Source organism: Triticum aestivum, chromosome 2B (assembly GCF_018294505.1).
Source record: "Triticum aestivum cultivar Chinese Spring chromosome 2B, IWGSC CS RefSeq v2.1, whole genome shotgun sequence".
In the NCBI taxonomy this organism is placed as follows: domain Eukaryota; kingdom Viridiplantae; phylum Streptophyta; class Magnoliopsida; order Poales; family Poaceae; genus Triticum; species Triticum aestivum.
Window position 1 is genome coordinate 732160811 of NC_057798.1, and position 17988 is coordinate 732178798.

Here is a 17988-nt window from a genome sequence, read left to right on the forward strand (position 1 = left end):
TCTTTCGGGACGCTGCTTCAGTTACTTAACTGCAGGTGCAATGGGTCACTGACATATTGGCCCAACCAGGGTCTGGCCCACATGTCAGTGACGCAACTGGACCTGCAGTTAAGTTAGTGCAGCTCAGTCCATATCTTACGTAGGTGTGCCATTGCTTGTTATAAATACTATGCATCCCACGGCACTCGGAAGAACGCTGACGTTCATTGCTATCTCCTCCCCCTCCCTCTCACGTCGACCACCAAGGCATCGCCCCTCCCAAGCCCTAAGCGCCCCTCGCTGCACCGCCCGGACGGTCACACGTCGTCATTCCGTTCCTCGCCGCCACTAGTCGAGTTGGACGCGTCGGCGTTCCACTCCTCTCCGCGACGCGTCGAGGTGGACGCGTCGGTGTTCCCAATCTCGCCAGCACGCGCCTCGGAGGACGCGTCGGCTCCCCGCTACGAGGAGAACACCGCGCCACCCGCCGAGCCCCCAGCCTTGAGGAGCTTTGGAAAGAAATGGATGTCGCCATGTGGGAGGCTTTGCCGTCGGCAAAGCATGCCAAAATAGAGGCGGAGAAGAAGGCCGAGGAAGAGAAGCGCGCCACGGGGCAAGCTGCCTGGCAGGTCTATGTCGCGTCCGAGGGAGTCAGGCAATTGGCTCTTTGGCAGAAGGCTCGTACGAGGGTCGTGAGGGTGGCGGAGGACGCCCATGCCAACGCCCTGAATGTAGTCGGGCCCAAGCACCTCATCTACGCTTGGCGTTACATGGACCGGGTGCATGCTTCCAGCAAGGAGAGTACTTGTTGGCGCCGGATCACCACGCCGCTGAGATCATGCTCGCCCGCCGGCAAGCCGCCAATCAGCACCTCGCGAGGTGCGAGGCTGAGGAAGAGGCGTTGTGTCGGAGCGCTGGGAAATGGCTGTGCACCAGGGCACTCGTGGCGCGCCGCAAGTGCTCCTGCGAGTGCCGTGGCTTTTAGGAGGAGTATAATTTTTGTTTCGTAAGGCGATCTCATTAGTTTTGGGACGCAAATGTTAAATCCCGAACGTTTAGGAATTTTTAGGGTCCTTAATTAAGTATGTAAAAGGGAAAGTTTGGAAACCTTGTGTATTCGTACGCATTTTGCAAGTACGTGCATATAGCACAAACTTTACTATATACTATCGCACTACACGTCTCTCTCGATATATTCTTGCAGATTGTGCTACTCCCTCCATCCAGGTCAATAAGTCATCTTTGGTTGTGCACCGTGACCAAGAAGGAGGGAAGACTTATACACCTAGACGGAGGGAGTACTACTATTATTTATGTACGTGCAAATGCACGTTTTAACATTACGATGCGTTTTTTTGTAAAAGTAGAAAAACAGCACTAATCAAGCTTGTGAAATGATTCAATGCAAAACAAATGCAAAAATGCTCGTTTGATTGTTTACTTTTAGCTTCATTCTCTGTGCTTATTTCTCCGTCGTACTTTGTACGGAGTTTCTCACTGGTTGGAAAGGCATGCAAATTCCCAAACCGCTTCCAACACCCTGTATCGAATTTTTTGCCTAACAAGTTGTGCCGCGCAATTGGAATTCCAACTTGAGTACTACTACTAGTAGGAGTACCAGGGGCTAGTTCTTCTAGGTTTCTAGATTAGTAAACCCATAACTACTACCTCCGTCTTGGTTTATTGGTCCCCATTGTAATATGTGTCAAATTTTGATCATAAATTTAACTAATGAAATGTTAGTGCATATCACATGCACTACTCCATCCGTCTAGGTGAGTAAGTCATCTTAGGCTGTGCACCGTGACCAAGGAGGAAGAGAAAATGAGAAACATTAATGTTTATTTGCTAATTTATATTATTGGATGCAATGAACTAACCACTGCATGTCGTGTTTGATATCTCAAGTCATTAAAAGCATGCACACTCTTTATCTCTTATTGGTTGATATGTCAAGAAATAAGAAACGAGGTAGAAGTTAATGCACCGCGCCTAAGTGTTTTGGGATTATTTGGTTTTCGTAAGATGACTTACACACCTAGACGGAGGGAGTAACATTTTATTAGTTAAATCTTTGGTCAAAATTTAGCACAAATTACAATGGTGAGGAATAAACCAGGACGTAGTAGTAGTTTAGAAGCCCAAATAAATGAGTGAGGCGCCTTATTGTTACTCTCCACTGTGAGTAGTCTTATGGGAAAAGCTACTGAAGCCGCCAAAAGAACTGGCCATAGGAGTAGTAGCTAGGTATCGAGTATGCGAGGTGAACCGGAGAAAGTAAATGCAGAGAGATGAAATGCAAAAAAGATGGAGGGATGTGATGGTTGCTTGTCCGTTTATTTTACCAGGTGCCGGTGTCAAAACCGGCGGATCTCGGGTAGGGGGTACCGAACTGTGCGTCTAGGCGGATGGTAACAGGAGACAAGGGACATGATGTTTTTACCCAGGTTCGGGCCCTCTCGATGGAGGTAAAACCCTACTCCTGCTTGATTAATATTGATGATATGGGTAGTACAAGAGTAGATCTACCACGAGATCAGAGAGGCTAAACTCTAGAAGCTAGCCTATGGTATGATTATTGTTCGTCCTACGGACTAAAACCCTCCAGCTTATATAGACACTGGAGAGGGCTAGGGTTACACAGAGTCGGTTATAATGGGAGGAGATCTACATATCCGTATCGCAAAGCTTGCCTTCCACGCCAAGGAAAGTCCCATCCGGACACGGGACGAAGTCTTCAATCTTGTATCCTCATAGTCCAGGAGTCCGGCCAAAGGTTATAGTCCGGTCATCCGGACACCCCCTAATCCAGGAGTCCCTCATTAGCCCCCGAACCAGGCTTCAATGACGATGAGTCCGGCGCGCAGATTTGTCTTCGGCATTGCAAGGCGGGTTCTTCTCCAAATTCCATATACCTGTGGAATAGTGTGCGGCTTCTGGTGAATGTTGCGCTCCATGGCTTCTACGCCCAGTAATGGCCATCTTCCACATGTCAAACGAATGCGAAAAGCCAGGGTGTTTTTTCATTCACCCCCCTAGTTGCGCAAATGAGCCGCCTATAAAAGAGACGGGGATTTAGATCCGAATCACACCATCTTCCCTCCGCGAGCATTCATTGGAGCGCATTCGACAGAGATCCATTCCATCATGGCCAGTCGACGCAGCTCCTCCTCTCGCCCCCCAGCCCTCAGCCTGGAGATTGCGAGAGATGCTCCGTCCTGCACAGCGAGCTAGTGGCGCTCCGAGCCAAGGGGTTTCTCCCCCCAGCCTACATGGTCCCGGTTCAAGCCGGGCTTGCCACCTATAATGGTGGAGAGCAAGCGGAGAGCGTCCCCAATCCCTCAAAAGGAGAGTGGGTATGCCTTGTGCCTTATTTAATAAGAGGGCTCGGATTTCCAATTCATCCGTTTCTCCAGGGGATCCTGGAGTTCTACGGCCTCCAGTTACACAGCCTTACGCCTGCCTCCATATTGCATATTGCGGGCTTCGTGGCCCTTTGCGAGCTGTTTTTGGGCATCGAGGCTCATTTCGCGTTGTGGAAGAAGTTGTTCTGCCTTGTGCCCCGTTCTCAGGAGGGGTCGATATATCAAGTGGGCGGAGCCGAACTATGGAGCATCGCCGGGACCGGATATCTATGCGGAACCCCAAAGAAGGCGTCCGAAGACTGGCCTTCAGAATGGTTTTATATAGAAGATGCCCCATGTCGGACCCTGTTCGGGATCAGCCTCCCTGAGTTCGATAATGCTCCTTTGAAGAAGCGCCTAAGCTGGCGTCCACGGAGCCCTCAGAAGGAAAATGACAAGGACGTCCTTTACCTGATGAGACGGATAATGTTGTTAGCTCATTCCGGACTGACCATGATTGAGGTCATGGCCACATGCATTATGCGGGGGGTGCAGCCGCTTCAGTATAGAGGCCACCCCATGTGGGATTTCAACGGGGAGGACGATGCCACCCGGTGCTGCCGTAAGGGGCCGAAATTAGTTGCCGCTCTAATAAAGACCTTGTCCGCTTTGTACATGGGAGAAGAGGAGGAATTCCTCCGTGTCAACCCATGGGGCGGATTTTCTATGTACAATCCTCCAAGCTGGGTAAGCGGACACTTTCACTTGCCCATCCGTTTCATATTCCCATAGTTAAGTATTCAGTCTAGCAATTTCAACGCAGGAGCTATGCCAGGCTGTAAAGGAGATAAACAGCCCTCCTCCACAACCCGAGGACCCGGAACGGTCCTTCGGCCAGGACTCCCAAGAGGACCCGGACTTATCTGTGGAGCTGATCGATGGGGTGTTTCATAGGTTGAGCAAGGACAACACATTAGTGGCCATCACGGCCGATTATTCCGGACTACTTCCAGCCTCACAAGTAACCGAGACCGAAGTTCCAGTACTTTTAGGATGATCCACCCGTGCTTATTTTTGATCACCATGTATCAATGGCGTATTTGCAGGGGAAGTCCTTGAGGCGGAGGGCCGAGCCTGCGATGGCTAGCCAACAAGGGGCATCAAAGCCCGGCAGGCTAAAAAGAAGTGCGGTCCGGATTGAGACACCGGCGCAACGGTATGGCATGCCATTTTATTCCCTCAAGGCATGCTAACGCTCGTGCTCTCTTCAGGAAAAAGAGCGCTCGCCGGACTATATCCGTAGAGGTTCCAATCGCGCCTCCACCAGCCAGGCTCCAAGGCAGGGTCCAGAAGTGGGAGCGAACACGAGGCACGCACCGAACGCTCCTCCGACAGAGGATGCGGACGGGTTGTCTGCCACCAATTCCGAGGTGGAGAGTGCCATGAACCACAGGCGTCGCTAGACAGTTCTTCGTGACGATTGTTTCTCCCAAGAGGCATTGGACGTGTCGGCGTGCCTGCCTGCGGCCTGCGGCGAGGCTCAAGGGGCGGCCCAGCACGACCCATCTTCATCAGCACAAGCTCGAGACCCTCGCGAGGGGGCCAAGCCTCACGGGGTGGACGACAAGGAGCTTCCTCAGGCACGGCCTCGTCAGGCTGGCTCGCGAGGAGGCGGAGAGATCAAGGCGGGGTACCTCACGAGGTGCCCATGTCGCAAGCCATGACGACCAAGGGCGCCAGGCGGGCGGCAGCCCACGCAGTGTCCTCCCTTTCCTCTTTGGTGCAAATGGAGCAAGCGCAGGCGACATCATCAAGCAAAGGCATCCATTCGGTGCAACAAGACCATGACCGTCGCAACGGCAGGAAGGAGGTCATTGTGGAGCCCAAGCCGACGTCACCACCAGTCTTTGACATGCGAGGACCAACTTTAGTCAGGATAAGTGTACTATATGTTCCCCTTCAGAATGGACAATTGTTGGCGCCCTTCCCGCTCAATATTTGGGAAGAGGCCCAGGGCCTTTGCCTATAAATAGGACTAGCCACCCCTAGGGTAGGGGCAGCTGGAGATCAACTAGAGAGAGAGAGAGAGAAGCGACCGAACTCACCCAAGTAGTTCATCGCACCAGCTCAAGAACAGACCCTCGCGAGGATGTTCTTCCTTGTATTGTTCATCATCAGCCCAAGAGGCAATCCACCACATCACACACTGGAGTAGGGTATTACACCACAATGGTTGCCTGAACCAGTATAAACCCTGTGTCTCTTGTGTTGTTCCTTTGATTGCTTAGATCATAGCAAGGCGGTGAGGTGCAGGTAGGTAGTGGGCGAAATCTCCTCGCGCACCCCAGTGTTCGAATCTAGAGGGTCTACCGGAACTCGAGATCCGACATTTGGCGTGCCAGGTAGGGGTGCGCCGGAATCCACCTTCTGCCGCTTCGCCCCCCGTTGCGTCGTCATAATCATGTCCGGCGACCAGGCAGGCAACCCTGATCCCTGGGCGGCCTGGCCCGCCCACGCAGAGCCGCACGCCCTGGGCAACCCCATGCCCCAGGCAGCTCGCGGTCCGCAGGGCGCTGCGGGCCGCGGGCGGCACGGACAGGCAACGACAGCTCTCACGACGCGGCAGACGCGGTCGCTGGCGAGGGCCTCCCACCATGCTGCGGCCACGGCACCGTACACCCGACGGGAGCAGGCGAACTCGAGAGCCGCGCTCACGGTGGCCCAAGAGCTGGTGCAATGCAGGCTGCTGGAAGGCGGTCGCAGCGTGCTACTAGAGCGGGTGGCAGAGCTCCTGGGCTTCGCCGCCTCGGGGGCTCGCCCCTTCTGCACCCAACTCCCACCTCAGGTCCAGGGAGGCCCGCACGGAGGCTCCATGCACGCCCGTGCAGCCCCAAGCGGACTCCAAGGCCACCCCAACGCCGGCCAGGCCGTCAGCACCGGACCAGCAGCGGCGCCACTTCCGCCCCTGGCCATCGAAGAAGGACTCGCCACAACCCACGGCCCCGATGGGCCGTCGCGCTATCACCCCCAGGCGGGCGCCTCAAGCAGAACTGCATGGCACGCGGGGTGCTACGGCGTGGCCTTCGGGATGGCGGCCCCAGAAGAGTACATGCCCCACATGATGGACCAAGGGCGCGCGCATGGGGACGAACAAGGTTCGCTCCTTGGCCCAAGCTGGGGGAACGAGGCACCAGAACTGAGCTCTTCGAGGAGCCCCAAGAAGGCCCCGTCGGCTACGCTGGAAGCAACGATTATCAAGTACCACTAATTCCTCAGGAGTAGGCATACGCCAACCATGGATCGCAGGAGGTGCAGGTCACCACAACGGGCGGCTGCCCCACTCCTGCAACTTCCTACCCCTCAGGAGGAGGGCGCCGGGGGCTGCCGGAGAGGGGCCAAGATTCGGCATCACCACCGCGGCGTTCGGAGCAAGGTGTCCACAGGAGGTAGGCCCTCTGCTGGGGAGGTGCCTCAGGGCCTGCCCCTGGCAGAGGACCTGTGGTCATCGGGGGAACCGCTGGCGACCGCTCTACCCCATCGGCGGCGTCCTAGTTTTCGGTCGTCGTCGGTGGCACTAGAGAGTGGCGCAAGGCGGGGCCCTCGTCTGGCGATATGAAGCAAGGCCGGTACCTATGAAGAAGGCCCAGTGCCTGTGAAGCTCGCCGCCCCGTGACACTCTCACGTAATAATGAGTGGGGTTGTACACGCCCCGGAGTCTCAGGGGTGCCGGCCTCAGGCCCTGGGGCTCCCTCCCACGCCCAGTGGCAGCACTTAGCTCCGCGCTGGTGAGAAGACGTCCAAGACTAGACTAGGTGCCGGACGCGGCCTTTCTTTTTGCTTTCATTGCTTTTCCCCTTGGCTGCCGTTTTCCCCCGTTGGATTTAAGTTGGATTTTAGCTCGAAGATTTGCGTGTGTTCGGGGAAGGGGTGTTTTGGTCTCGTTCGAGCAATCTCTCACGTTCTTGTTACCACTTTGCCTCAGCTGCCTCCCCTCGTGAGCCCCTTGCGAGCCGGGCCAGGCCAAGCTTGCGTGCAGCCCAGACTGCCGTCGCCGCGCCCTCTCAGGAGATTTTTCATTATAGGTTCGATGGGCTCGTTCAGGAGATGCTCGAGACACCACAACCCTTTGCAGGCTGACTCGAGGCCCACGCGGGTCAAAGGTAAACAAGTCAGCCAGCTCGTCACAAAGTCAGCCGCTCGGCACAGGCGTACGGGTGATATTACATCTACTGATACGCTGAATGCGAGTTTCTACATGAGGGGCTACCCCTCCCAAAATGCTCTTACAACTTTCAGGGCAAGGCCTGAACTCTATCTGCGCACGGTAAGGAAGCAGGGATAGCACGCGGTCAATCGGATAAACCCCCCAATGCATCCTCAGGGGCACCTCCAGAATCATTGCTGGCGTTGCTGGCCTCTCCGTCGCTCTCCGCGTCGCCATCAGCGGCGTCAGGGCCGTTCACCACACCGCCTCCATCAGCAACCATGACCACGCCGTCGTTATAAGAAGGGAAGTCCCTGACAAGGGCATCCAGGTTGTCTTCCACCCAATGCGCCAGGTCGCCCCGGACTGCCTGGGGTACTGGGCGATGGCGGCGTCGACGTCGAACTTGGGGTCCATATTCCGAAGGTGACTGAAGACACGAGAGAAGGCGCGCCCGAGCAAGGTGCGGCTCCTCTCCTCCACCAGCCTGTTTGCTCCGAATGACCGCGCCTCCAGCCCACAGGGCGTCAGCGAAGTACTGGACCTCGTTGACTATTTTGTCAATGGAGAAGTGGGATGCGGGCCAGGCCGTCGTCCTCCCGCATTCGTTGAAGATAGTGGCCAGGGTAGAGCTGAACTTTCCCAAGCCTTCTTGGTTGAGTATGATCGACCGATCGACGGCGGGAGCCGCCGACAGCGGCGAGCAAGGCGGAGGCATCAGGTTCTTCCCTTTTCCCTTGTTCGTCGGAGCCATGGCGATGGGGAGAGGGAGGATTCGAGATTGGATTAGAAGCAGAGGCTGGAGCACGAGAGGAAGAAGAGCAGGGGACGGTCGAGCAGCGAAAAGAGGAACGACTGTGTGCAACCACGGGTCAGCCTAGATGGGCGCAAAATAAGGAGGCATGGGGAACAGGGCCACCCACGTCCAATCGACAGCCACGTGGCGCCCGAGGCCGCAGGCTGTTAGGGCCCGCGGCGCTTCGCACTTGCCCCTTCGCTTCTCTGCTCAGCCAAGTCTGGGCGCGCCTTGGGCCCGGGGGCTACTGTCGGCGTTCTGGGATGTGGCTCAAGGGGCGGCCCAGCACGGCCCATCATCATCAGCATGAGCTCGAGATCCTCGCGAGGGGGCCAAGACTCACGGGGTGGACGACAAGGAGCTTCCTCAGGCATGGCCTCGTCAGGCTAGCTTGCGAGGAGGCGGAGAGATCAAGGCGGGGTACCTCACGAGGTGCCCATGTCGCAAGCCATGACGACCAAGGGCACCAGGCGGGCGCCAGCCCGCGGAGTGTCCTCCCTTTCCTCTTTGGTGCAAAGGGAGCAAGCGCAGGCAAGAGCATCAAGCAAAGGCATCCATTTCGGTGCAACAAGACCAAGACCGTCGCAACGGCAGGAAGGAGGTCATTGTGGAGCCCAAGCCGGCGTCACCACCAGAGTCTTTGATAGGCGAGGACTAACTTTAGTCAGGATAAGTGTACTATATGTTCCCCTTCAAAATGGCCAATTGTTGGCGCCCTTCCCACTCAATATTTGGGAAGAGGCCCAGGGCCTTTGCCTATAAATAGGACTAGCCACCCCTAGGGTAGGGGCAGCTGGAGATCAACCAGAGAGAGAGAGAGAGAAGCGACCGAACTCACCCAAGCAGTTCATCGCACCAGCTCAATAACAGACCCTTGCGAGGCTGTTCTTCCTTGTATTGTTCATCATCAGCCCAAGAGGCAATCCACCACATCACACACTGGAGTAGGGTATTACACCACAATGGTGGCCTGAACCAGTATAAACCCTGTGTCTCTTGTGTTGTTCCTTTGATTGCTTAGATCATAGCGAGGCGGTGAGGTGCAGGTAGGTAGTGGGCGAAATCTCCGCGCGCACCCCAGTGCTCGAATCTAGAGGGTCTGTCGGAACCCGAGATCTGACAGGTCGGCCTGCAGAGGAAATGCCCGGTTCAATACAGGAGATGCGTACCTCCGTCCCGCTCAAAATGGTCAAGCCAGAGCCACAGAGCAGTATGTAAAAGACATACGGGTGAGAAAATTTGATGGTTATATATGTCAGTAGCCCCCAAGACTTGAAACAGTTAGAATAACTGATTTAAGGATCATTTGTTATGCAGGATCTTACAGAAAAGAATACCCAACTGTCCCAGGAGCTGGAAGAGTGCAAAGCCCGACTTGAGGCCGCACTAGCCGTGGCAGGGGAGGCCAAGGAGACCCCCTCTGGTAATATATGCTTCGAGAGATAAGTATGTTGTGAAGTGCGGCATGTGTGCAAGTCTGACAATAACATTGCAGATGACACCGGAGTGGATCCGGACAAGCAACAACTCTTGTGCCGGTTAAAGGCCGGCGAGAGCGTGCTTACGAGGGTGAGGCAAGATAAGAATAATCTCCAAGTTGCCAACACCCAGCTGGGCGAGGAACTAAAGGATGTTCGTTCTCAGTTATCGGACTCCGTGAAGGAGAATCGGCGGCTTCGACGCGGCATTTTGAGTAAGTGTTTGAACGAACTTCGGAAAAGAGTTCGACGAGGAAGTTGATTGACAGAGTTATGTCTGCAGGTATGCTGACAGGTCGGCCTGCAGAGGAAATGCCCGGTTCTACAGGTGACCTTCTTCCCGAGCTCTGACAACTGCATGAACGAGTTCGGCAAGTAATGCAAGGCGTCGCCCAGGCCTTGTGGTCATCCGTCCCCATGCCCGAAGGCCTTGGAGAGCTTGCAGAGAAGCTGAAGGGAGCGCGGCGGCGCTTCCGAGATATCAGCCTGCCGTCAAGGCGCCAGGGAGGCCTGGGCCTTGGTGAAGACACGGTACACGAAGGCTAACCCAAACCACATGGCCGAGGTCGGACCTGTGGGGCCCGATAGGGAGGAGATCCCTGTGAGTTTAGTGTACGGCCAGGTAGAGTTGTCCGCCAAATATTCCCAACAGGACTGTAAACTAGACAGCATGTTGGATGGTATTGAATAGGAATATACCCAGTCAAATTGACTGTGTAATTTAAGATGACATGTAAAATGCCTTCTAGCCGGATTGTAGATCGTTTGTCATGGCGGACCTTTTCGCTTCAACCTCGGGACCCGATAGTCCGGAGTGTGTCCGAATACCCTCTCGATTATGTAAGAACCGGGGCATGCGTGGAGACCAGGCGTAGGGGTCATTAGTGCTTAAACAGACAAGTGCCCAACTAGTTATGTTATATTACATGGTTAGTAAGAAACATCTTCCAGGGAGAATAGTTCCGTTAGGGGTTCCTTTCCCTGGGAGGCATGCCCTAAAGTGCATGTCTGGACTGCGGAAAAAGCAGAAAAGCATCTGGGGGCGGATAAATAAATGAGTGGGAAATCATCTTTAGTTCATCGACCGAATATTCCCTTAAGAATGCTAGCTTTCAGCTTCACCTAGATTGAGGTACACATCCGGCTGACCCGGCAGTAACAATTGCAGAGGTGCTTCCTTTACCGCCTAGCTGAATAATCGGGAACGTAGGGGTAAGCACAGGAGCCAGGCAACCCAGCTTGGCCAAAACTTAAGTCATATCAATGCATATAATGGTGAATAAAAGGTACATGCGGAAGTGTGACACATGTGTTGGGCATGAGGCCCGTATAAACAAGCCTCTGTTAGAGAAGCCCCCATGTATAATGAGCGCGGATAGCGCGTCAATTGTGTGCGAACAGGGCGCGAACGAGCCCTTAAAGGCTGTAAGAGAAAAGGAGGGAGAAAGAGAGAAATATAAGACAGCTAATGTGTAAAAAATAGACAGAGGAAGGATATAAACATAGAGTCCGGCGCTAGGAGTAGAATCTTCGGAGACGGACTGCGTTCCATGGGTTCGGCTCGAGTCGGTTATCCGATGCATCTCCCATATGGTACGCTCCACCAGTCAGGACTTGGTCAATTATGAAGGGACCTTCCTATTTGGGCTTGAGTTTGTCCTTTTTCATGTCCAGCAGGCGTAGAACTAACTCGCCAACATTGTAAGTTTTGGCCCGTACTTCTCTGCTTTGGTATCTTTGAGCCTGCTGTTGATAGAATGCGGAGCGGGCTTTTGCCACGTCACGCTCCTCCTCCAAGGCATCCAAAATGTTGATCGAGTTCGGCTTCTCTTTCTTCGTACATGCGCACGCGAGGTGAGTCATGAATTATGTCGCAGTGTAGAACTGCCTCTGCGCCATATACCATAAAGAATGGTGTGAATCCGGTGGTGCGATTCAGCGTGGTCTGCAGCCCCCAGAGTACGGAGTCGAGCTCCTCTACCCAGTGCGTGTTAGATTCCTTGAGGGACCGCACTAATCTGGGTTTGATGCCGCTCATGATGAGACCATTTGCTCGCTCGACTTGACCGTTAGTTTGTGGGTGATAGACTAAAGCTTACTCGAACTTGATGCCCATGTTTGTGCACCATAGTTTGACCTCGTCAGCCGTAAAGTTCGTGCCGTTATCACTGATGATGCTGTGGGGGACGCCGTAATGGTGTACGACCCCTGATATGAAGTCTATCACCGGTCCGGATTCGGCCGTCTTAACAGGCTTGGCCTCTATCCATTTGGTGAATTTGTCCACCATGACCAGTAGGTATTTTTGCTTGTGGGTTCCTCCTTTAAGGGGTCCAACCATGTCAAGCCCCCAGACCGCGAAGGGCCAGGTAATGGGTATAGTTTGGAGGGCAGTGGCTGGCATATGGCTTTGGTTAGCAAAGAGTTGGCAACCGACGCATCATTGGACTAAGTCCTGAGCATCTGCCCGGGCCGTCGGCCAATAAAACCATGTACGGGAGGCCTTGCTTAGAAGGGCCCGGGCTGCGGCGTGGTGCCCGCCGAGTCCGGCATGAATTTCAGCCAGAAGATTCCGCCCTTCCTCTTCGTAGATACACCTTTGAAGGACTCCGGTGGTGCTTTTCCTATAAAGCTCCCCTTCATGGACTTTATAGGCTTTTAGATCGCCGCACTATGCAGCGTGCCTCGTTTTGGTCCTCGGGAAGTTCCTGCCTAGTTAGGTAGGCTAGGAATGGTTCTATCCATGGGGCAATGACCGCAATTGTTACGTGGGCTGAGGATGTTACTTCGTTGGTAGAGCCTCCTGTTGTGTCAGAATGTTCGGTGTTGGGCGGTGCGGTTGGGTCCGGGTTGTTATTTCCGGATTCCCCTTCCCATAATACGGATGGCTTGAATAGCCTCCCCAAGAAAATGTTGGGGGGACTGCATCGCGCTTTGCGCTGATGCGTGCCAAGACGTCTGCTGCCTGATTGTTTTCCCGGGCTATATGGTGAAATTCGAGCCCCTCGAACCGAGATGACATTTTTAGGACGGCGTTGCGATAAGCTGCCATTTTCGGATACTTGGCATCAAAGTCTCCATTTATTTGGGAGATCGCGAGGTTCGAATCCCCACGCACGTCTAGGCGTTGGATGCCCATGGAGACTGCCATCCAGAGACCATGTAGAAGGGCCTCGTATTCGGCTGCGTTGGTGGAGTCCGTATACATTATCTGGAGTACGTATTGAACTGTATCTCCTGTTGGGGATGTCAGAACGATGCCAGCCCCAAGACCAGCTATCATTTTGGAGCCATCGAAGTGCATGATCCAGTTGGCATATGTGCCGTACTCTTTAGGGAGTTCGGCTTCAGTCCATTAGCTGAAGAAGTCGGCCAAAACTTGTGACTTGATAGCTTGCCGTGGCTTATAGGTTATGTCGAACGGGAGGAGCTCAATGGCTCATTTGTCAATCCGACCGGTCGCGTCGCAGTTGTTTATAATATCGTTGAGAGGTACTTCGGAGGCTACTGTTATCGAACACTCTTGAAAGTAGTGTCGCAGCTTCCGGGATGCCATAAACACCGCGTACGCTATCTTCTTATAATGTGGGTACCGTGACTTGCATGGAGTGAGGACAGTGGACACGTAGTAAACTGCTTTTTGAAGGGGGAATTTGTGTCCGTCCGTTTCTCGTTCGACGACGAGCACTGCGCTTACAACTTGATAAGTTGCCGCAATGTATAATAGCATTGGTTCGCCTATGTTAGGCGCGGCCAGGACCGGGTTTGTTGCCAATATGGCTTTTATTTCTTCGAGTCCGGCCATGGCAGCATCCGTCCACTCAAAGTGTTCGGTGCGCCGGAGGAGGCGATAAAGGGGTAATGCCTTTTCTCCCAAGCGGGAGATAAAGCGGCTTAGAGCCGCCTTGCATCCAGTCAATTTTTTTATTTGTTTGAGGTCCTTTGGAATATCCAATTGTGACAGAGCTCGGATCTTGGCTGGGTTTGCTTCAATTCCTCTACCGGATAAAATGAAGCCCAAGAGCTTTCCGGCTGGTACGCCGAAAACGCATTTTTCTGGGTGAAGCTTGATGTCATATGTTCGGAGGTTATCGAATGTGAGCCTCAAGTCGTCTACTAGAGATTTCGACATGCTTGGTTTTGACGACCACGTCATCTATGTATGCTTCCACTGTCTTGCCGATCTGGTTTGCCAGACATGTCTGAATCATGCGCTGATATGTTGCGCCGGTGTTTTTGAGCCCGAAGGGCATTGTGTTGAATCAGAATGGGCCGTATGGGGTGATGAATGCCGTTGCAGCTTGGTCTTGGCTCTGCCATCTTAATTTGATGGTAGCCAGAGTATGCATCGAGGAAACACAATGAAACGTGTCCTGCGGTAGCATCGATAATTTGATTGATGCGGGGGAGGGGGAAGGGATCCTTTGGGCAAGCCTTGTTGAGGTCCTTGAAATCGATGCATAGGTGCCAGGATTTGTCCTTCTTTGGTACCATCACCAGGTTTGCTAGCCAATCCGGATGTTTTATATCTCTAATGAATCCGGCCTCCAGTAGTTTGGCTAGCTCCTGTCCCATGGCTTGTCTCTTAGGTTCGGAGAAACGCCGAAGAGCCTGCTTGACAGGCTTGAATCCTTTTAGGATGTTTAGGCTGTGCTCGGCCAGCCTGCGTGGGATTCCTGACATGTCTGAAGGGTGCCAGGCAAAAATGTCCCAATTTTCGCATAGAAATTCTCGTAGTGCGGCATCTACATCAGGGTTTAATTGCACCCCGATGGAGGCCGCTCTTGTAGGGTCCGTTGGATGGACTTGGAATTTGACTATTTCGTTCACCGGTTTAAAGGAAGTGGACTTGGATCTTTTATCTAGTATCATGTCATCCCTGTTCATCGTGGAGCGCAGCGCAGTCAGTTCCTCGGTCGCTAGGGCTTCGGATAGTGCCTCAAGGGCCAGTGCGGTTATCTTATTTTCGGTGCGGAGTGCTATGTCTGGGTCACTAGCAAGAGTGATGATTTCGTTGGGTCCGGGCATTTTGAGCTTCATGTACCCGTAATGGGGTATAGCTTGAAAAATTGTGAATGCCTCTCGCCCTAATAGAGCGTGGTATCCGCTGCTAAACGGGGCCACTTGAAATGTGACCTCCTCGGACCTGTAATTATCCAGCGTGCCGAACACCACATCCAGTGTGATTTTTCCTGTACAGCATGCTTCCCGACTGGGGATTATTCCTCTAAAGGTTGTGTTGCTTCGCTCAATGCAGCTCCAATCTATTTCCATTTTTCGAAGGGTTTCCTCATAAATGAGGTTCAATCCGCTACCACCGTCCATGAGGACCTTGGTAAGGCGAAAGTCGTCCACTATAGGACTGAGGACCAATGCGGCTGGTGCTCGGGCTGTTCGGAATTTAGGTTCATCGCTGGCATTAAAGGTAATAGCCGTGTCACTCCATGGGTTTATTGTTGCTACTTGGTAGACTTCGGAAAGGCTGCGGAGTGTTCATTTCCGCATATTATTTGATGCGAAAGTCTCGAAGACTGTTAATACCATAGTGGTATCCTTGGGTTGGTCCTCTGTGAATTCCTGAGCTAAAAGCTCCTCGCCACTTTTGGCCACCTGCTGGAGTATCCAACATGCTCTAAGGCTATGAGTTGGTGTGGTGCCCTCTGTACTATGAATTTTACAGGGTCCATTGAGCCATTCCTCCAGTACAGTTCCATGCCCTATAGAGGGTTTTTACGTTTTGGTGTTTAACCCAGGTGCCTGGCAATAATGCACCCTTTTATTTCGGACTGGGGTTGTATTCAGGGCCGGATTGTCCCAAAATTTTATTTCGGTTTTCCAGGCGCTTTCCATCGCACAGTACTTTCGTACTATGGATGCCAAGTCGGTGAAGCGTGTAATTTCACAGAGACTTATGGCGTTGAGGATCCCGTTGTCCGTGCAATTATTGCAGAAGAATGAAATTGCATCCTCCTCGCGGCAGTCCTCTATCCTGTTCATAACCAAGAAGAATCTGGCCCAGTAATGGTGTACTATTTCTGCGGGCTCTTGCCGAATTTGGGATAGATCCCTTATATTTGGGTGGGCGGGTGGAATTAAATCCGGAACCTCGCCCAATCTGAGACTGAGGGGCCAAGGAGTTTCCGAACTCGGAAGCTTGGGTTCTTGGATGTTGTCCAATGAATCTAGCCCGCTGCCTGACTTTAGGTTTATGGCTTGAGTGACGTCCTCCCCTCCGCGGGTATCCGGCTTGGAGGGATCGGGAATCCGAACATAACTAGTCCTTAAGATAGATGAAGGCTTGCCGCATTGTTCCTCCACCACTGCGACGTGGTGGGTGACCTGGGGAGAGTTAATCTCTCTCGGATCGGGTTTAGGCCCAATCTGATTGTAGTCTGTAGCGACTCCCAGGGCGGCGATGTGATCTAAGAGCTCATTTAAGGAAGAGATCTCCATCGGATCTAACTGCTCGGCAAGTTCTGAGTTGACGTGGAGATTGCTTTCGATGACCCGAGAAGTCATCATCGGCGTGCTGGCCAAACAGGGTCATAAGAAAACCGCCTAGCCGGAGAGTTTGGCTGATAGCCAAAGCTCCTTTAGCAACAGCGCCGTCTTTAAAGATGGATGAGGCATCCTTCCTGATGGCGACGGCACAGCGGAACTCTCAATGAAAGCACCAATGTCGGTGTTAAAATCGGCGGATCTCGGGTAGGGGGTCCCGAACTGTGCGTCTAGGCGGATGGTAACAGGAGACAAGGGACACGATGTTTTTACCCAGGTTCGGGCCCTCTCGATGGAGGTAAAACCCTACTCCTGCTTGATTAATATTGATGATATGGGTAGTACAAGAGTAGATCTACCATGAGGTTAGAGAGGCTAAGCAATAGAAGCTAGCCTATGGTATGAATGTTGTTCGTCCTACGGACTAAAACCCTCTGGTTTATATAGACACCGGAGAGGGCTAGGGTTACACAGAGTCGGTTACAATGGGAGGAGATCTACATATCCGTATCGCCAAGCCTGCCTTCCACGCCAAGGAAAGTCCCATACGTACATGGGTCGAAGTCTTCAATCTTGTATTTTCATAGTCCAGGAGTCCGGCCAAATGTTATAGTCCGGTCATCCGGACACCCCCTAATCCAGGAGTCCCTCACCAGGCCACTTATTACTGGGAGTGGTTGGGTTTTGTGATATGACGACTTTACTACCGCGCCACGAGCGGGGTGAGAGGTGAGACTCCCGTGCAGCGCCGCCCTCTACACTTGTACTACATCGGTCGTGGTTTATTAGTCCCCCGTTGAATTTGACTGAAGATTTAACTGACAAAATGTTAGTGCATGTCAACAAAAACTATATCATTGGATTCGTATTTGAACATAGTTTTGAATGATATAATTTTAGGTGACATGCATCAGCATTTATCGTACTATACATAATGTTAGTTCAATCTATTGTAGTAAGGTGCCCGTGCGTTGCACCGAAGAGTGAAATGCATTGATCGGGGAGTTGTTTATTTTGACAAAGGATGTAGGGGTCATCTCATGTGTAACGGGTATCGATAGGTTTCTTCGGATATTATTTCATCTCTAGAGCTCACAAAGATCCGGGTGAAATAGATAAAAAGGTATCTTTTGCAAACAAAAGCGTTCAACTGTTCAACCTGCATCCAAAACTTGTGAAGAAATAACACTTATTGTGCTTTGCAAGAAATGATCTTTAAGAATTAGTTTTTGAGTATCGATTGTTATACATGTTGGCTACAGATGACATGGCACTTTCTTATAGTCAACAATTGGCTATACTATTAAGTAATATTAACCATGCCCTTATACACCTAGACGGAGGGATTAAATTAGGATGACTTGCAAGGGGGCAAAGGAGATGTAAGAAATGGTTCATCGTAAGTCTTTCACCAGTGTTGTATTAAAAGTTCATACATGGAGGATTCTAGACTAAACCATAAACAGATACACTTTTATTCATGCGCGATACTCCAATAGAGCAAGATCCTGCATGGAAGTCTCCACATGCTTAGACAGCGGATTACATTGAGCGAAGACTAATGATCAACATTTAACTTGATAATGCGTATGTCCAGATGAACCTCCTTTGAGTCCCCGTGCACCGTGTCGCGGGTAAAGGATGCAATGGGTTTTCCAAGTCCACATTGGCGGGATAGTCCCAGCTCCC